The sequence below is a fragment of the Pavona decussata genome, unplaced genomic scaffold (genome assembly GCF_977016875.1).
Source record: "Pavona decussata unplaced genomic scaffold, jaPavDecu1.1 SCAFFOLD_238, whole genome shotgun sequence".
NCBI lineage: Eukaryota > Metazoa > Cnidaria > Anthozoa > Scleractinia > Agariciidae > Pavona > Pavona decussata.
The window spans coordinates 168,180-190,000 of NW_028145643.1; the positions used below are offsets into that span (position 1 = coordinate 168,180).

Genomic DNA, 21,821 nt, shown 5'->3' on the forward strand with positions numbered 1-21,821 from the left:
AGCCAGACATGACACACTGAGTACTGCGAAGTGAACGACGGATATGGAAAGATGAATTAGCGAACAAACCTATTGTTTTATGTTAAACACAATCCTAATTACGGGAATGTCAGCGAGTATTATACACGGAAATTTAAATATAAATGTATTTACAAAACTCTACATCTACAACCAAAACTTGTGATAAAAAGTCAAGTTACTCGATTTGAACTTGCAATATTTAACGAACAAAATTCAAAGCCAGACATGATGTACTGAGCATTGCAAAATGAACAATACATATAGATGAATTCGCGAACCAACCGAATTGTTTATGGTAAACACAAACCTAATAACGGGAATATCAGTGAGTGTGCGAACACGGAAAATAAATTTCAATAAACATTTATTTACAAAACCCTACATCTACAACCAAAACTTGTGAAAAAGGCAAAGTTGTCTGGATCAATTATCATTGAACATTACCTTAGCGGTCAATAACGCGGGAAGAGAACAAGATTTCCGAGCGATTTTTTTCGCTCTTCTTGAGGAGTTGATGGAAATATTACGCAGATAATAGTGAATTGATGACCAGCCATTTCCTACACAGCTTTGTCAAGCCAAAGATCAGATCAGACAAAGCGACGTGCTAGCGTCCTTAAAGCCAGCGACACACTTGGCGATTTTATACGCCGATCGCCACAATCGGCGAAAATCGCCAGGTGTGCCCGGTGCAGCAATTGCGATTTTCGCTGATCGCCGCGATCGGGGTATAAAATCACTGATATCTGGCATGCTAGATATCTGCGATTAAATTCGCCGGCATTCGCCAAGTTTGCCAGTTCCTGCGATTTTCTATGGTCATTGCTGCGTATCGCTATTTTTTTTTTTAAGAACAGTACATTTCATTACTTATATTACCATGTGACACTGCATTACAAAACAAAAAAGAAACATACTTAATCATAGTTAACTACAAAACAAACTAGGTACACGACTTACAATACAGCTACACCGTTACTTACAATACGATACTAGTAGACCATTTCCGAGTTGCTTTGAACATCATTATGAAAGCGAGGCTAAGTGCAAAGTTTTTGTTATGAAAATTAGTTTTATTTCATATGCAAACCAAACTAATTTCCATATGAAAAATTTTGGACGTTGCCTCGCTTTCATAGTGAGGTTCAGAGCAACTCGGGATACTTACAATACTTGCATACTTACAATACTGTACTAACGATGTTCACAATACTTATGTTTCTTTTTAAAACTTCAAACTACATTAACAAATTACACAATTACACATTACTTGTTGGCACTTGGCAGCCTTGCAAAGCAATATAGCAAAAATACCAAAAATTGAAATAAAATTAAAATTAAAAGGCTCAAAGACTTATTAGCGCAATAGGCTTCCCAGATATACTCTCTCTCTTCGTGAGGCAGTATAGATGTAATATTTGGCAATAACTAAACAGAGGTTCAAGCCAAGACGACGAGAGAGATCTCTAGTGACCCCGTATATTATTTCTTGTTCTGATAAGGTGATTGAATTTAGGATCTTTCCCTTCCACCAGAGGGAAAATTGAGTCCAAAAAGTCTGTACAAAAGGGCAAGTTACGAAAACGTGTTTAATTGCTTATTTCTCGTTACAAAGGTGGCACTGCTCTTTTTGAACAAGCGAATCCCTGAAAAGAGTGGCATTAGTGGGTAAAATATGATGAATGATCTTGAACTGAAAGATAGCAAGTCTAACGTCTTTAGTAACTTTGAAGGAAATGCTGTAAGTAAGTCGTATCGATTCTTTGTCAAAGTTAGCCTGTTTCATCCTCCTCTCTGCTGTAGGTCTTTCGAATTTCATTTCCACAAACATTAGGCTTGCAACTTTGCAAGAAATTTTATCTGGAGAAATGTTGTTATTGTTGTTTATGGAACTCGTTATAGGTCCACTTTTACCCTTTAATAAATTAACCCATTATTGAGGGATCGCATGACAAAGGCCATAAAACCTCAGAAAATTAGTGTTTAACTGAAATGTGGATACAAAGTCGTTAAAGGTTAAGAAGGAGTCGCCATTGAAAATCTCGCTGACTTTAGTAATGCCAGCTTCATGCCACGGCTTGTAATAGACTGAGGATCCATTAATTTTAATAAACCTATTATTCCATATAATTTCATCTAGCATTTTGTCTTTAGATTCAGGAGTAGAGCAAACTAGTTTTTGCCAAGCTTCCAAGGCTTCTTTATAAAAATCAAGAGGCATATGGGCTTTTAGGAACTATAATTGGGGACCACTTATAAGTGTGCCGATTTTAAGATGAATTTTTGTTCTAAAGTTTTGCGGCTTTCTGTGTTACCATGATGTAGAGAAATTCCACAGACTGTCACGAGTTTGTAAGAATGTTAAGGCAGGTTGAAGTGTAGAGCGACTGGTTTGGATGCACCTTTGCATCTTTGTCATTTCCTTTAGTATTCCCTAAACGTTAATTCACTTTCTGCAAATGTTAGGCCCATACACAAAAATTTCTCACAGCTAAAATACTCACAAAATCAGCCGTGCGGAATCCGCTGTTATCTGTTTTTAATATCCTCTGTTAATACTTCATTACCGAATGGTTCTCTATGGATCCCGTTTGCCTATTTAAGTCAAAAAATCCTTCTTTTTTTTTTTTTGGCCGCGTTAGGCGTTCTGCCTCGGCTCCTAAAATACCGTATTTTTACCCTCTTTCTCCCTCTTTGACGACGTTCCGCCTTAACTCTTTCACTCTCTTGCGCTCTTGCGACCTCCTGGCTAGGCTACATTTTACCTCCCATATCTTAATTCAGCTAAGGGAGCGAGTGTGTTTTGGCAGTGAGGATACAAAATTCCTGTAGCAAGAATTTTGCAGCTATAGTCATGAGAAACATTCACCACGGAATCGGTTCACTTAAATTGTGACAATGTGAGGCTTCCGAAAGAGATATGTTCCCGCCGCTATTAGCAGAAAAAGAAACAAACAAGGACAGGTTAAAGATAAAGTTAGGTAAGAAGAAAAAAAAAGAGAGAAAAGAAAACAGATAGAGAGAGAGAGAGAGAGAGAGAGAGAGAGAGAGAGAGAGAGAGAGAGAGAGAGAGAGAGAGAGAGAGAGAGAGAGAGAGAGAGAGAGAGAGAGAGAGAGAGAGAGAGAGAGAGAGAGAGAGAGAGAGAGAGAGAGAGAGAGAGAGAGAGAGAGAGAGAGAGAGAGAGAGAGAGAGAGAGAGAGAGAGAGAGAGAGAGAGAGCCATAAGGGTAGCCTGCAAAAGAGGCGGAGACCCCATACAAGGCAGACCACCTAAAGAAACCCTCGCAAGAACCGTTATAATTTAAAGATAAAAATTAACTAAATAAATATTATTACAATTTAAATACATAAAAAATAAAAAAAATCAATTACATAATTCTAGAAGATAGGAAATCCCTTACTTCCCCTTTAAAGCTAGAGATATTTGAAGCTTACCGTACAAAAAGTGGTAACACATTCCATGTGTCAACAATCCTATTAAAAAACCTGAACTCAAAAGCATCAGTCCTTGCATAGTTCTTTTTCAGTATAAGCTCATCCCTTCCCCTTGTCAAGGTGTGTTACTAGATACCCAATTCCATTCTCACTTTCATGAAAACGATCATTCACTCGATTCAAGACGAATTCTATGCTGTGGCGTAAGTATCTCTTCAAAGAATGCATTTTCAGTCGGCAGAGAGCAAATTATGGAAAAATACGTCATGTATAAAGTGCATAGAATCAAGTAACACCTCATGTAATGTACGTCGAATTATAGCCTCTCTGAGTGGACGAGTCGAAACGACGAAACGCCATAACGAAAGGATGAAACGACGAAACGGCAAAACGACAAACGACGACGAACTGATGTGGTCAGTGATGAATCGAACTCGTAAAACGACGAGTCGAACAGACAAGATGACGAGACGAACTCACGAAGCGATGAGTCGACTTCTTAGAACTGGCAATTTGACGAGTCGAACTCGGAAAACAACGACTCGACTAGAAGTATCGGAGTGCGGAAACGATGAAACGCCATAACGAAACGACGAGTCGAACATTTTGTCCAGGATCTACCTTCATAGTAAACCGAAGAAGAAGTGGATAGCGATGTTCTATCAAACGTACACGGGGAAGAGTATTAACCAACTCGAGGTGTTTGGAAATCAGTTGAAACCCGAGTGCGTGATATAGCTTCACAACAACGCAGTGCATAATAATTCTTGAAGAAATTCAAGGCCAAAAAAAAAAAAGAAAAAGTTCACCAAATTTTATTATATTTAAGATCAAATTTCTTAATAATACCTTAAAATCAATCAATTACCTGGCGTTCATTATATAGTTATATTTGTCGTAATAGTTTGTAATTAAATTAAACTTAGATTGTAACTGTGTTTATTCTAATTCTAAGGCTAAACTTAATTGGCTTTAATTACAGAAAAATAAAATCGGCTGCGCCTCGTTTTTTTCAATCAATCCACTTCTCGTTGTCTGGAAACCGGATTTAACACTGTTCCTTATCTTAGATACATCACGTGTAAAATACCCGACCAACGGACAATTCCCGCAGTTTTGCGTTACTGCAAGCGTGTCGAGGGAGTAGCACCGTCTCTTAGAGCTAAAGCTTACCTTTCCTCGACCAATGCGAAGACCACTCTATCAAAAATAAAGAACTATAAATGTAGTTTAAAAACAATTTTAAACATATTATGGGGGGATACAGGTGACGTTTTATGACATAGAATGTGGTTTAAGAAAGACACACGTGCACAGTGAAAGACGCATTTTTTACAAGCGATCATTTAGTCCGCTATCAAACGGTATTACTACAGATTAATGGCAAACTGTTTGGTTCGGAGTTAGAGAAGTGCATGGTTAAAACTACTATACTCGAACGGGAGCCACCAAACCACAAAATAGATGGTGGTTTCTGTCTGCAACCTCTTCCTCAACTTCAAAAGATGGTGTCTTTATTGCATAGCCACCCCTCTATCCGGCAGTAAAAAAATGACAGTGAAATTCAAACCTCATTTTTCTTGTTTATCTAGCAATGCTGACTCTGGTGGTGTCAGTTCGATAACCCCCCTAGCCCAGACAAGGTCAATCCTCTTCGAACAATCTTGTTATGACCAGTTCTCTTATAAGTTTTACTTTTTTATCGTTTTAGATAAAATTCATTACACCTCCACTCCTCTTCTCCTCTATCAACAGTTTAAAATGATAAACAAATTCTCAGTCATTTTTGAGACTGCGGATTTGCGCTCTTCAGAGCTACGATGGCGTACTTCGAAGAAATAGAATAAAAAGAGGACAGAGACGCACGAAAAACATAGTCTTTAGGTAAATTACACCTTAGACCCTTCAGTTTCAAAAGACGCCACAGCGAAGGAACTATCACTTCGTAAAACCAGGAGGCCATGTTCTAATTGGTCATTCATCGGTGTTCTAAATATAAAACTGAGATGCAGGCAAAGGTCGACTCATAAGGTCATTAGGGATCTTACGAACACACGACGAAGACAACAACGAGAACGTCAAAAAACAAAAGGTTTAATGAGCAAAACAAAAGTTCTGCACGTACGTTTAGAATCATCACATTTCTTCAACGTCCACTGCAAAATAACGACGACTAACAAATTAAAAGTATTAAGCAGAACGTCGGCACAAGACGGTGAATTTTTCTTTCTCTTTCTCGCCTTGAACGCCGTTACTAAATGATGTTCCTGAAATTCGTCCACATTGTACAAGTTGAAAGTGAATAATCACAAAGTAGATCAGATAACGTGAATATATTTTCACGTTCATGCGTGCTTGCGTACACACTATTTTTCACTCACGGCTGTGTCCAGCCAAAGATCAGACAAGGCGACGTGCACGTGGTAGAGGACATTAGCAATTTAAAAACGTAGTACGAGTGTACATCTGAAAATATTACTAAAATAAAAATAAAAAAGTCAAATTACTTGTTTCAAATTTGGAATGTTTAGCGACCAAACTTCAAAGCCAGACATGATGTAGTGAACATTGCAAAGTGATCGATCAGGCCCGTAGCAGGGGGAGGGGCAGGGGAGGGCTCAAGTCCCCCCAGAATTTTTGGAAGTTAAAAACGTTATGCTTAAAAAATATATATATATTAATTAAAACAAATTAATGTGCATCAATCAGTCTTGAATTTTGACGCTGCAAGTGCCTTTTCACGGCAACTTTTAATAGTCTGTTTACTACCTGTCAGTTTCCTTCGCTAACAGTTTGTTTTTACATACAACAGCAACAAAGGCACTCCTACCTTGTGAATCGAAAATAAGAACCAAAAAGTATTAAAATCAACCAATCTCAAGCCATAAAAGCTGTTGAAATAAGATGTCCGCTCATTGATAGCAATATAAATGTCCTTAGTTTATAACAATTTAGTGTTCGCGCATTGTCGAAAGCCACACAGATGTCCTCTAAAAAATAAATTCTCCTGCATTTGGATTCTTACCGCCTGATTCCAAATTTAAAAAGAGAACGAAAAATTTGTCATCGTTTGTTTACGTCCTCCTTCAAACGTGATGATAAGGAAATTTCACGTTGTACTCTGCTTAAAAAACAACAAAGAAATGTATCAAAAAGCGTGATGCAAGTGAAAAGTTGTTGTTTTGCTTACTAAATCTACTGCTTGACATTCTGGTTGCATCTTAACTGGCTCCCTAATCAGTCTGTTGTTTGGGTGACAGGGAAGGGGTGGGAGTAGTCTTGTTTAACCAATTTTCTCGGCCCCACCAGTTGTTATAGTCTTGCTACGGGCCTGGACGATATACAAAGATGAATTCGCGAACCATCCTATTGTTAATGTCGAGATTATGGTAAACAAAAAAACCAAATTAAGGGAGGATGAACATCACATGTAAACTAAATTTAAATGTAAATTTATTCCCAAAACCCTACATCTACAGCCAAAACTTGTGAAGAAGAGAAAGTGGTATGGATGATTTAATTTTATCGGCCAAAAGATTATCCACAAGGCCATTAACGCACCCGCATGGCATTGAAACTTCAACAGCGACCATCTATTTTGAAAACCAGTCAAACGTTGAAATGTGGCAATTTTTTCCTTTCCACTATAGACAAAGACAAAATGGTAGCGGGAAAACTCTCAAACTGGAAATTACTGGCCCGAGATAGTCTCACTTCTGATTATTTGTTTCATTCACCGTTACCTTAGCGATCAATAACACAGAAGGAGAACATCTGCTTCGAGCGACAAAAAACAAACCTGTTCTGAGAAGACCTTTAATTCAAAAGGTTTTTTCGCCCTACTCTCAGAGGAGTTGATGCAAGTATTGCACGAAAAACAGTGGAAAAGAGACATGAATTCGTTGTCAAATACATTTTTATGCAAAATTATAACTGCAAAACTTTGCGATTATAAACTTTACCGGCAAAATATCAAACTGATAAACTTGATAACTGAAAAAGCGAATATATATCAATAACCACATTCACATTTTTAAGCGGCCACTTTCCAAAGTCCCGAATTATTCGTCAGTAAAGTGCTGTATTCGATACATCTATTCAACGGCCGCGGCCACCTATTTGCTTTTTAAAGTTTAGTATTTATTGTTTTTACCTCTATTAAGCGGTCAGCAAATTATCTTTTCAAGCGAAATGGTGACAGATAATAATTGATAACAACAAGAACTGCAATTTAATCTCCACTATAATGACACTGATCAACTCCGACACTTTTCCCAGTTTCACGGTTACCAGGATCTTGCACGAATGTGCATCTGAAAATAGTACAAAAGTTAAATTACTCGTTTTGAACTTCCAATATTTAGCGAAAATTCACAGCCAGACATGACATACTCAGTATTGCGAAGTGAACGACGGATATGGAAAGATGAATTAGCAAACAATTTTTCAGCAACTTATTGTTTTATGTTAAACACAATCCTAATTACGGGAATATCAGTGAGTATTACACGGAAATTTAAATACAAATGTATTGACCAAACCCTATATCTACAACCAAAACTTGTAATAAAAAGTCAAGTTACTCGATTTACACTTTTGCAATATTTTAAGGAACAAAATTCAAAGCCAGACATGATGTACTGAGCATTGCAAAATGAACGATTCATATCAGTAGATGAATTCGCGAACCAACCTATTGTTTATGGTAAACACAAACCTAATTACGGGAATATCAGTGAGTGTGCGGACACGGAAAATAAATTAAAATATCAATTTATTTACCAAACCCTACATCTACAACCAAAACTTGTGAAAAAGACAAAGTCGTCTGGATCATTTCATCATTGAACATTACCTTAGCGGTCAATAAAGCGGAAAGAGAACAACATTTCCGAGCGACAAAAGACAAAATCAGCTGTTCCGAGAAGACCTTTCAAAAGGTTTTTTTTCGCTCTTCTAGAGGAGTTGATGCAAATATTACGCGAATAATAGCGAGCGTTGTGGAAAAGAGACATGAATTCGTTGTCAAATACATTTTTTGTTAAAGTTATAACACCAAAACCTAGCTATAAACGTAAAAAATTTACCTGCAAAACGCCAAACTGATAAACTAGATAACTGAAAAAGTGAATGAATAGGAATAACGATATTCACATTTTTACGTGTCCCCTTCGTTTGGCCGTAGAATGCAATGCTGGAGTGCTTGAACAATTTTACTCCGTATGAAAATGTTTAAATGGGACATTCTACACTCAAATTATACATACGTATCAAGTCTGCAAGCAAACAATTGCACGGTGTATTTTAATTTAAAGGATAGCCGGCATTTTTTAGTCTGGCATGCCTTGGTAAGGATAGTGGCATACGCAACGCTATTGCAAATAGAATCACAGTTGCTAAAAAATTAAAAGTAAGATTGTAAATTTTAAGCTCAGTAAGAAGAAAGACGACATATTTTAAAATCTTTTTGGAAGCATGTCAAGCAGAAAAGATCTGAGTCTTCGACAAAAATAGAGCTGAGATAACTTCCTCATATCTCAGTATTATTAACAACGGACACACCAAATAAATTTTATCATCTACATCTCACAAAAAGGATTGCAACTTAACATTTTTCCATATCGTTAAGGCTGAGGAGAATATTCATTAAAGATGAAACTGGCAAAAAACATTCCCCATTCATTAATTTAATCCACAGTACTGACGATTTAACCAGGAAAGGATGCTGTGTTGTTCATTCTAATCTTCAATTTCAAAGAATCTGTCCAAAGCTATTTCCCTTTTAAAATAATGAACTGACGCAAATAAGCATTAGTGCTGCTGTTGTCGCTTATTCAAACATACTTTAAGCAGTTAAACAACAAGGTATGCAATCAGCTATTCTTCCGCCAGTTTTACTTTGCTATCCATTAGCTACCGTCTGCTCGTTTTTTTTTTTTTTTTTCATAATCTATTTGCTTTCACCATCAACGGACGACTTTGCCTTGCTCTTCATCCTTCATGGCTGTTGAGCAAGAAAAAGAAAACTGTCCTTTTTTGTATAACTCCGCTTGGCAAAGGAGTTACCTGACGGATGACACGTACAAACATCTAGTTACTATAACGAGTATCATCTCGATCGCTACCCTTCCAACCATTGTGCTAAACGCAGTAATAATTTTTGCCGTGGCAGCAAAACGACAACTGCGATCCAACTCCAACGTACTCCTAGCGTGCCTTGCGAGCACGGACTTGATAACTGGCCTGGTTGTACAACCTTTGTCCATCGCTGTAAACATTGAGCGAATGTATGGCGAAGGGCCATATTGCGCCTTGGAAAAGGTATGCTATATAGCTCTAGCTGGAGTTTGCGTTGCCTCGATGTTTCATCTCGTTCTAGTCTGCGTGGACCGATATATCGCTACCAAACACGCCTTGAGATACGAGGACATTGTTACACCACAACGAATAACAGCTTGTGTAGTTTTAGCGTGGGGACTTACAGTGCTTGTAATAGCTGACCTACTTGTTTTTGCAGTTATTGACAGTGAATTCGAAACAAAATTTTATTTTGTTTGCATGAAGGTCAACGATGCAATAGTTTTTTCGATCTTTTCAGTTTGCATAGTTTTTATAGTTTATGCTTACCGATATATTTACTCAGAAACGAGGCGTCAGGAAAAACGCCTTGAAACCGAACAGCTTTCTCATGAAGAAGCTAAAAGACTGAAGAAAGCCAACAAGGCAGCCTACACCGTGACATTCATCCTGGGTGCTCTGATATTATCCTATTTGCCAGCAATAATAATCACTCTAGTCACGGTTTATATAGCTGAAAGTACTCCATCAGTTATGAACATGTTGTGGAGTTGGTCTATGACTATCATTTCGTTAAATTCTCTTTTTAACCCAATTATTTACTGTTGGCGAATTCAGAAGCTACGCCACGCTTTTCTTGAGATCTTGCATTTACGTCAGCCTGAGAACAGTCCACCAGCGATACAAATGCAAGCAATACCATGCCATCGTCCCCAAGTTCAGCCAACTTCCTCTAAAGTTTTGTCAGCATCAATGACTTAAGCCAACGAGGAACCGGATTTGTCGTAATTCAGCCATCTTCGAGGGAAAGAAATTGTCCATAGTTAAGGAAAAAACTGGTGAATAAGTATCAGTATGTAGCGTAATGTAAATATTTATCATGCCATGTTACGGGATTACGTAACACTTTTATATTGATATCAAATGTACTGAAATAAGCAAATAGAGCTTTCTACTGTAAAACAAGTATATTTTGCGGCCACCTGCCTGTTCCCATATCGCACTTTTTGGCTGTTGTGAACGTCACTTTAATAGCCCTACACGACTCTTGCAGACTTGTAGCGTTGAAAATGTCTGACCAGAGATAGTTTCATGTCGTATTTATTTATGTTACTCATTGTTAACTTATTGGTCAATAACACGGTGTCACGAAATAACGCAAATTTTTGCAGAAGTGAAATTTTGACCAGTTAATTTTCACACACGGCTTTGTTCAGGCAATGATCGATATCAGACATGCAAGACGACGTGGCAGAGGACATAAACAATTTAAAAACGTAGCATCTATGTACATCTGAAAATATCACTAAAGTAGTTAATAAACAAGTCAAGTTACTCGTTTTGAACTTAAAATATTGAGCAAAAATTCAAAGGTGAATTCTAAAGTGAACGACGGATATGGAAAGATGAATTAGCAAATAAACTTATTGTTTATGCATGTAAAACACAATTCTAATTACAGAATATCAGTGAGTCTTCCAAGGAAATTTAAATACAAATGTATTTACAAAACCCTACATCTACAACCAAAACTTGTAGTAAAAAGTCAAGTTACTCGATTTACACTTGCAACATTTAACAAACAAAATTCAAAGCCAGACATGATGTACTGAACATTGCAAAGTGAACGATACATATAGATGAATTTGCGAACCAACCTATTGTTTATGCTAAATACAAACCTAACTACGGGAATATCGGTGAGTGAGCGGACATGGAAAGTAAATTTAAATAAAAATTTATTTACAAAATTCTACATCTACAACCAATTCTTGTGTAAAAGAGAAAGTGGCCTGGATTATTAAAAGATTGAACATTAATTTAGCGGTCAATAACGCAGAAAGGGAACAACATTTCCGAACGACAAAAAGACAAAACCAGCTGTTCCGAGAAGACCTTTCAAAAGGGTTTTTTTCGCTGGTCTTGTGGAGTTGATGAAAATATTACGCGAATAATAGTCAGCATTGTGGAAAAGAGACACGAATTCGTTGTAAAATACATTTTTGTTAAAATTTTAACACCAAAACTTAACTTATAAACTTAAAAACGTGAAACTGATAAACTAGATAACTGAAAAAGTGAATAAATAGGAATAACGACATTCACATTTTTACGTGCTCTTTACGTTTGGCCGTAGAATGTAGAAAAATGTTTAATTGGGACATCCTGCACACGAATTGTACACACGTATCAAGTCTGTAAGCAAACATCTGCACGGTGTATTTTAATTTAGAGAATAGCCGGCATTTTTCAGTCTGGTTTCCCCTGGTAAGGACAGTGGCATACGCAACACTATTGCAGATAAGAAATCACACTTGCCAAAGAATTAAAAGTAAGATAGTGAATTTTAAAGGGCCCTAGTCAGCCACACCTTTGTTTTTGTTTATATGCGAGAGTTTGGCTGTTATATTTTATTCGGAGCATGTCGAAATAAGTTGAATCACTGTGAAACTACTAAAGATAATGAAACATACTTTCAGGAACACAAATTACAGTTAAGCAATAAGATTTCGCTTCACCAGGCAATATCAATAATTTCAATGGCATCGAAAATGGCGAAGGCTGACTAGGGTCCTGCTCTGTAAACGGAAGACGACATATTAATCTTGTTGGAAGCATGGAAGCAGAAAAATCTGAGTCTTCGACAAAAATCGAGCTCATGATTTCGTCGTATCTCAGTATTATTTACAAAGGACATACCAAATGAATTTCAATATCTATATCTAAAAAAAAAAAAAGGATTGCAACCCAAAATCTTCCGATATCGTAAAGCTGAGGAGAATATTCATTAAGCTGAAACTGCGGGGACTGAGGAAGGCTGTTAAACACTGACAACACGCTGACCATTTGACAACACTTTGTTTACAATGTTACGAAAACATAAACAGACAACAATTGGTAGAAATATATTTGATGGCCTTACTATCACATGACAAGAGACAAGAAGTATCCATTGCTTTAACGCCCTCACTTCAAGAGTAGCCTGTCCTAGGCTCTACGATGGTTGGAAGAAGAAAACAAATGAAAATCCATTTATTGTGCATCTCCCGACCCAAACTCATTATTATTTTCTTGGTTAAGTAAGATAACTTGTAGTCAGTATGTGTTTCTTGCTCAGTTAGGCTAGGGTTCTACCTTCGCTAGGTGACGTCACCTTCGCCCACACCCGTCCCAGGCTTTACGCGGAGAAGGAGACCCCTCCCAGACTTCGCGCAGACTAATGAAGCAGGAGGGCACGCGTAGGACTTGTCTATACTGAATCTTGTGTATATCTATGACAAACAATCAGTTTAATTAAATCATTCATCTGTAACTTTGGTAATTCGATAAATACTCTGTATGTGTGTTAGTCTGGTTCACATGAGATCACGTGGGTTCTACCTTCACTAGTTGACGTCACCTTCGCCCGCACCCGTTGCAGGCTTTGCGCGGACTAATGAAACAAGAGAGTACGCCTAGGAGTTGTCTATACTTAATCCTGTGTATGTCTATGACAAACTATCAGTTTAATAAAATCATTCATCTGTAACTTTGGTAATTCGATAAATACTCTGTATGTGTGTTAGTCTGGTTCACATGAGATCACGTGATCTAGCGTCATGTCTCTTTCCGTGACTGGCAGCTCGTCACAAACTTGAGTGCTGAAAGCCAACCCTACAAAAAACACAAAGCAGATTAAATTGGGGGGTATATTATAAAATTGTTCAAATAACGATAAAAAATAAGCTTTTCGGTAGACCTATTTCCTTTACGAATGTTTGGTTTTACCAACTGAGTCGTCACCGTAAAAAGATTGGAGGGCTGACGCTTCGAGCGTTAGCCGTTGGTTAAAGCGAACCAAGAAATTGTTGGTTGTATGTGTTTATATAGTAACTGGTGGAGCTACACTATTGGCGGTAACATGGTTTCGTTAAAAACAAGAATAAATAAGTCGAATGGAAAGCGTTCGTTGACTTCGTGGGGACTAAATATAAGTGTGCCGATTTGAAAGATGAATTTTTGTTCTAACGTTTTGCGGCTTTCTGTGTTACCATGATTTAGAGAAATGCCACAGACTGCCACGTGTTGTAAAAATGGTTAGTCAAGTTTAAGTGTCGAGCGACTGGTTTGGATGCATCTTTGTCATTTCCTTTACTATTACCTAAAAGTTAATACACTTTCTGCAAATGGGAGGCCCTTCCACAAACTTTTCTCACTGCTAAAATACTTACGAAATTAGCCGTGCGGAATCCGCTGTTACCTGTTTTTAACACCCTCTGTTAATCCTTCATTACCGAATGGTTCTCTAGGGATCCTGTTTGCCTATTTAAGTAAAAAAATGTTCTTCTTCTTTTTTTTCGGCCGTTTTTGCCACGTTAGCCGTTCTGTCTCGGCTCCTAAAATACGTATTTTTACCCTCCTTCCCTCTCCTCGGCGACGTTCCGCGTTACCTTCCTCACTCTCTTGCGCTCTTGCGCTCTTGCGACCTCCTGGCTAGGCTAAATTTTGCCTCCATATCTTAATTCGGTTAAGGGAACGAATGTGTTTTGGCAGTGACGATACAAAATTCCTGTAGCAAGAATTCTGCAGCTCATCATGACAAACATTCATACAGAATCGGTACGCTTAAATTGTTCAGCTGACAATGCGAGTCTTCCGAAAGAGATAAGTTCCCGCCGCTATGAGCAGAAAAAGAAACGAACAAGGACAAAACTCTGTTAGGGCCTGTTTACAAGGAGGGTGGGTAACCCTAGTGCTAGGGTTTGGGCCCTAACAAGCGGGTTAAAGATAGCCTGGGTTTACAAGCAAATTTTCACAGGATTACCTTATCACTTGGATCAACTATACTACAAAGCGCGGGAAAATTGTAGAAAATTGTAAAATTGGCCTGTAGACCGTTTACCACATTTTCGGTTCTTGTGAGTGAAGGAAGATGAAAATGGCGGTATTGAATGACTGGTCGTACTCGTTACGTCATTTTGACCGCTTTTTTGAACTTTCAAAGGGTCTGGAAACAAGTAAAAAGTTGTCCCGGTTAGGCGAGTTATACCTGGCGAAGCGTTTACAAGGCAACTAAGTTTAGTACCCTGGCGCCAGGGTAACTCTTGTGAACACGTCGCGTAAAAAAAGAAAGAAATGTGCGAGTGCTAGGGTAACCCTAGTACTAGTGATTACCCTCTCTCCTGGAAACAGGTCCACAGACACAAAGAACTCAAAATTTTGAAAATTTTTGCTCCGCAAATCACCGACTAAAAGTGGCTTCTTTTCACATTTCGCGATGCACTTCATGATGTAATTGTCGTAGTAGCCCTAAAGAAAAAGAAATTTAGCTAAACAACTGGAAAACATCGTCAAGGCGTAACTTGTGGTAATAAAGGATTAAATATGACTTTTTATTTCACAAACCATGTGGTCATTACTAAGGCATAAACGTTTTAATACTCTATAGACTTCTCTTGTTGGTGATTTAATAGTGACGATGAAAACTTGTTTAGTAAACCGAAGTAGAAGTGGATAGTGATGTTATATCAAAACTACACGAGGAAGAGTGTTTCATCCGATTTTCAAACACCGAGGAGCTGGCTGAAAACCAACTTCGAGCTGTTTGGAAATCAGATGAAACCCGAGTGTGTGATATAGCTTCTGAACGCAGAAATAATTCTTGGAGAAATTCAAAGCAAAAGTTCTCCAAATTTTATGATTATTAATTAACATGACATAAATCTCCTTCACGCTAGTGATTTCCTTGGTGTTGTCTTCATCAATTATTAACAAGTTTGAGAACGATATTCACGCGACCATTAAATTGTCTTCCGTTTGTTCTTGCAAAGCGAAATCAGCAAGATCTAGCAATATTTCTTGATTGTTTTTAATAAAACAATTATTCCACTCGCGCTTGTTGAATATAAGACGATTATAGCCAACTCGGCGTTACGCGCCTCGTTGGCTGTCTATCATCTCATATCCAACAAGCGCTCGCGGCTCCTGGAATAATTGTTAACCGCTATACAGAATTTAGGTAGCCAATCAGAGCGCGCGAAACGCACTATCCACTGGCTTGGTAAATACTACTCTCAAATTCATAACTAAATCATGAAGGCAAAACAAACGAAATCACCACAGTGAAGGCGGTTTGGAAATGTGATCTCACTTATCATAAAATATGGAAAACGTTTGCCAAGAATTATATTATTGGCTTGAGAAGCTATAGTGTGTTTCATCCGATTTTCAAACACCTCGAAGTTGGTTAAAAAAAATACTGGGCTGTGTCTCGTTTTTTTCAATCCACTTCTCGTTGTTTGGAAACCGGATGAAACACTCTTCCTTATCTTAGATACATCACATGTAAAATACCCGATCAACGGACAATTCCTGCGGTTTTGTGTTGCTGCAAGCGTGTCAAGGGATTAGCACCGTCTCTTAGAGCTAAAGCTTACCTTTCCTCGACCCAGGCGAAGACCACTCTATCAAAAAAATAAAGGTACTTTAAAAACAATTTTGAACGTTTTGTGGGGGGATACAGGTAACACTTTACTTTATCACACAGGCCGTGGTTTAAGAATGATATAGTGAAAGACTTTGTTAGAAGCGACCATTTAGTCTTCTAGCTATCAAACAGAATCACTTCAGATTAATGGTAAACTGCTTGGTTTGCCGTTAGGGAAGTGGTCAAAACTACTATATTCGAACAGGACCCACCAAAACACAAAATAGATGGTGTTCTCTGCCTGCATCCCCCTTCCTCAACTTCAAAAGATGGTGTCTTTATTGCAAAACCACCCCTCTATCCAGCAGTAAAAAATGACGGTGAAATTCAAACCTCATTTTTCTTGTTTATCTAGGAATGTTGACTCTTGCCAGCTGAATTTTTCTGTATCAACTCAAATTTTAAAGCCAATAAAATTTTGTTGGTAATGTTCACCCCATACAAGGTGAGCCCTTCAAACAAACTTGTTATGAACAACAACAACAACAACAAAAATTTATTTACAAAGTCAGATGATATTAGGGGCTCGTCCCGCAAATACCCACAAAGCTAGTCGAGGCGGGACAAGACGAGCACGAGAACATAATGGAAAAAAATATAATAAATTACAAACACGCTGGAAAATGGAAAAACGTAACTTTACATAATAACGCAGATTCAATAAGTCTACGCAACAAAACTAAAGTAAATTATTTGTAATTTTTATAATCATTAATATTACAATAGAAAAGAGATGAAGAGGGAAAAGGAGAATCAGATTATACTAGCAAAAGAGAAGGACATGGATGATCAGTTTTTCATTTGGTCAATTCCGCTTTAATATAGGAGTCTACAGTTTCAGGCAAATCAAATAACTTTCCTTTAAGGGATTCTTTAAAATAATTTTTTCGCACTTTTTTTTTATCAGTTCCCTAATTAGATTTTCATCTTTAATCATCTGTGCATCTCAACTTCTTTTTTTATCATTTTGCATCAAACTCATTACACCTCCCCCCAACCTCGTTCCCAGGGTCTCTCATCTTCCCATCCCCTGGAGCGAGAGAGAAGAGGGGTCTATTCTCCTTTATGAACAGCTTAAAATGATGACAAATTCTCAGTCATTTTTAAAACTGCGGACTTGCAATTTTCAGAGCTACAAAGGCGTACTTCGAAGAAATAGAATAAAAAGAGGACAGAGACGCACGAAAAACATAGTCTTGAGGTAAACTACACCTTAGTCCCTTCAAATTCTGAAGACGCCACAGCGAAGGAACTATCACGTCGTAAAACCAAGAGGTCATGTTCTAATTGGTCATTCACCGAGCGACAAAAAGACAAAATCAGCTGTTCTGAGAACACCTTTCAAAAGGGTTTTTTTCGCTCTTCTTGAGGAGTTGATGCAAATGTTACGCGAATAATAGTGAGCGTTGTGGAAAAGAGGCATGAATTCGTTGTCAAATACATTTTTTGTTAAAATTATAACATCAAAACTTACCTTATAAACTTAAAAAATTTACCGACAAAACGTCAAACTGATAAACTAGATAACTGAAAAATTGAATAAATAGGAATAACGACATTCACATTTTTACATGCTCCCTACGTTTGGCCGTAGAATGCAACGCTGGAGTGCTTGAACATTTTCTACACTGTAGGAAAGTGTTTAATTGGGAAATTCTACACACAAATTATGCACACGTATCGTGTCTGGAAGCAAACATCTTGATGGTGTATTTTAACTTAGAGGATAGCATTTTTCAGTCTGGCATGCCTTGGTAAGCATACTGGCATACACAACGCTATTGCAGATAAGAATCACAGTTGCTAAAGAACTAAAAGTAAGATAGTAAATTTTACGCCCAGTAAACGGAAGAAGAAAGACGACATATTAATGTTGTTGGAAGCATGAGAAGGAGAAAAATCTGAGTCTTCGACAAAAAATCGAGCGCATGATTTCCTTATATTTCAGTATTATTTACAAAGGTCATACCAAATGAAGTTCAATACTCATTCATACTCGTTCCGAACGGATATATACTTTTATGTTTGCATTGAAATGTCAGAAAAATAATTCTTTTAAACGTTAATGAATAGAAACAAAAGAGCTGTCCCTTCGGTCGTTCATAGACGAGACATGAACATTTTTCCCGTCTTTCATCTTCCTAAGTTAGGTAATTAACCCATTGTTACGTATTTTGTTTTCGTCCCCCACTTTGTAACGTTAGCTAATTTGCTTATACCTATTTACCAGTTGTATTTTCAAATGTCAAATTGTAACGTTTTTGTTTATGTAACTTTAGCCTATTTGTTCAGGTATCTATTGTAACTGTTTAAAATTGTAACGTATCTTGCCACAGGGTCAGTCTCAAGCATACCCTGAAGAAGAAGGGCCGTGCCCTGGCTTTCGAAATATTGGAAAATATAATTCTTTGATCGTGAAATCAGCCTTTTTTTTAGATTATACTAACTGGTGCTGACTGTCTGTTGATATCATACAACATATCGCTATACATGTATCGCACTTTTTGCCTGTTGTGAACGTCAGACTTATACCCCCACACGACTCTCGCAGTGGTAGCCTTGAAAATTTCTGGCCCGAGATAGGTTCATATCGTATTTATTTGTGTTATTCAACGTTACCTTATTGGTCAATAACATGGTTTGTGATTCACTAAATAACGCAAATTTTGCAGAAGTGAAATTTTGACCAGCCAATTGTCACACACGGTTTTGTTCAGGCAATGATCAGTCATGCAAGGCGATGTGGCAGAGGACATAAGCAATTTAAAAACGTAGCACGTATGTACATCTAAAAATATTACTAAACTTGTTAATAAAAACGTCAAGTTACTCGTTTTGAACTTCCAATATTTAGCGAAAATTCAAAGCCAGACATGATGTACTGAGCATCGCAAAGTGAACGATACATACAGATGAATTCGCGAGCTAACCTCTTGTTTATCACAGGAATATTAGTGAGTGTACGGACACGGAAAAAAATTTAAATATTAATTTATTTACAAAACCCTACATCTACAACCAAATCTTGTGAAAAAGACAAAGTTGTCTGGATCAATTATCATTGAACATTACCTTCGCGGTCAATAACGCGGAAAAAGAACAAGATTTCTGAGAGACAAAAGGACAGAATCAGCTGTTCCGAGACCTTTCAAAAGGTTTATTTTCGCTTTTCTTGAGGACTTGATGCAAACATTATGCGAATAATATTAAGCGTTGTGGAAAAGAGACATGAATTCCTCGTCAAATACATTTTTTGTAAAATTATAACAGTAAAAATGTGCAATTATAAACATTATTGGCAAAATATCAAACTGATAAACTAGATAACTGAAAAAGTTAATAAATAACAAAAACGAAAATTTTACGTGTTCCCTACATTTGAATTTCAGTAGTTGCAACTTTAAAAAAACTATGGAAATTAGGCAAAATCTTTTGATGTCGTAAAGAGGAGAATAAATTATTCTTAAAGCTGAAACTGACGAAGAAACATCTCCCATTCCTACATTTATTCCACAGCACAGAAGAATTGTACGCAGGAAATGATGCTGTGTTGTTCATTCTAATCTCCAATCTTCAAAGCATCTCTCGAAAACATTTGGTTGAATGGACAGACGGAAACAAGTGGCTTTAGTTATTCTGTTGTCCCTTATTTAAATACATTTTAAGTAGCGAAACAACAAGATATACAATAAGCTATTTTACTTTTCTGTGAGTTAGCTACCATCTGCTCGTGTTTTCATAATCTATTTGCTTTCACCATCAACGGACGACTTTCTCTTGCTCTTCATCCATCCTGGTTGTTGAGCAAGAAGAAAAAAACTGTCCTTTTGTGTATAACTCCGCTTGGCAAAAGAGTTACCTGACAGATGACACGTACAAACATCTAGTTGCTATAACAAGTATCATCTCCATTGCTACCCTTCCAATCATTGTGCTGAACGCAGTAATAATTTTTGCTGTGGCAGCAAAACGACAACTGCGATCCAACTCCAACGTACTCCTAGCGTGCCTTGCGAGCACGGACTTGTTAACTGGCCTGGTTGTACAACCTTTGTTTATCGCTGTAAACATTGACCGAATCCACGGTGAAGGACCATTTTGCACCTTAGAAAAGACGTCCTTTATAGCTCTTATTGGAGTTTGCTTTATCTCATTGTTTCACCTCGTTTTAGTCTGCGTGGATCGATATATCGCTACCAAACACGCCTTGAGTTACCAGGACATTGTTACAACACAACGAATTACAGTTGGCGTAGTTTTAACGTGGGGATTTACAGTGCTTATAATAGCTGATCTACTTGTCTTTGCTGTAATTGACAATCAAATCGAATCAAAACTTTATTTTGTTTCTTTGGAGGTTAACGATGCAATACTTTGTTCGATCATTTCAGTTTGCATAGTTTTTATAGTTTATGCTTACCGATATATTTACTCAGAAACAAGGCGTCAGCAAAAACGCCTTGAAACCGAACAGCTTTCTCATGAAGAAGCTAAAAGACTGAAGAAAGCCAACAAGGCAGCCTACACCGTGACATTCATCCTGGGTGCTTTGGTATTAACCTAGCTATTTGCCTGCAATAATAACCACTGTAGTCGCGGCTTATATAGTTGACATTACTCCATCAGTTATGAACATGTTGTTGAGTTGGTCTATGACTATCATTTCGTTAAATTCTCTTTTTAACCCAATGATTTACTGTTGGCGAATTCAGAAGCTACGCCACGCTTTTCTTGAGATCTTGCATTTACGTCAGCTTGAGAACAGATCACCAGCGATAGAAATGCAAGCAATACCACGGCATCGTCCTCACGTTCAACCAACCTCCTCTGAAGCTTATTACTCAACAGCAATGCCTGTACCTAGACAATCCTCGAGCCAAAAAAATTGTCCATATTGAGGAAAGTGGTGAATAAGTCTTATATGTAGTATAATATAAATATTTATCATGTCATGTTACGGGATTACGTAACTTCAGTATTCAAATAAAATGTACTGAAATAACCAAATTGAGCTTTCTGCTGCAAAACGAGTATATTTTACGGCCCCTTTCCTTTTCCTATATCGTACTTTTTGGTTGTTGTGAACGTTAGGTTGATAGCCCCACACAACTCCGTCGTAAACTGGTAGCGTTTATATTTCTGGCCCGAGATATTTTCATATCGTATTCATTTGTGTTGTTCAACGTTGTCTTATTCGTGAACAACACTGCGGTTTGTGATTCACGTAATAACGCAAATTTTGTAGAAGTGAAATTTTATCAAGCCACTGAATTGTCACACACGGCTTTGTTGAGCCAAAGATCAGACAAGCGGGAGAGGACATAAACAGTTTAAAAATGTAGCACGTATTTACATCTGAAAACGGTAAAAAGGATAGTTATTAATAAAAATGTTAAATTACTCGTTTTGAACTTCCAATATTTAGCGAAAATTCAAAGCCAGACATGACATACTGAGTACTGCGAAGTGAACGACGGATATGGAAAGATGAAGTAGTGAACAAACCTATTGTTTTATGTTAAACACAATCCTAATTACGGGAATATCAGTGACTATCATACACGGAAATTTAAATATAAATGTATTTACAAAACTCTACATC

At 37.5% G+C, this 21,821-nt stretch overlaps 1 long non-coding RNA gene across 2 annotated transcripts in view; it reads right to left on the minus strand.

Moving 5' to 3' along the window:
- Positions 1 to 13,169: 13,169 nt before the first annotated feature.
- The window catches only part of LOC146457599 (uncharacterized), a 12,790-nt gene continuing 4,138 nt past the window's right edge, over positions 13,170 to 21,821 (minus strand). The window contains exons 1-3 of one of the 2 annotated variants that reach the window (XR_014858398.1): positions 16,170 to 16,244; positions 14,979 to 15,042; positions 13,170 to 13,407 (exon numbers count right to left, since the gene is read on the minus strand). This is a non-coding gene — a long non-coding RNA (uncharacterized LOC146457599). Of the gene's footprint in view, positions 13,408 to 14,978; positions 15,043 to 16,169; positions 16,245 to 21,821 lie in introns of those variants that run through there. The other variant, XR_014858399.1, reaches the window with a different exon arrangement.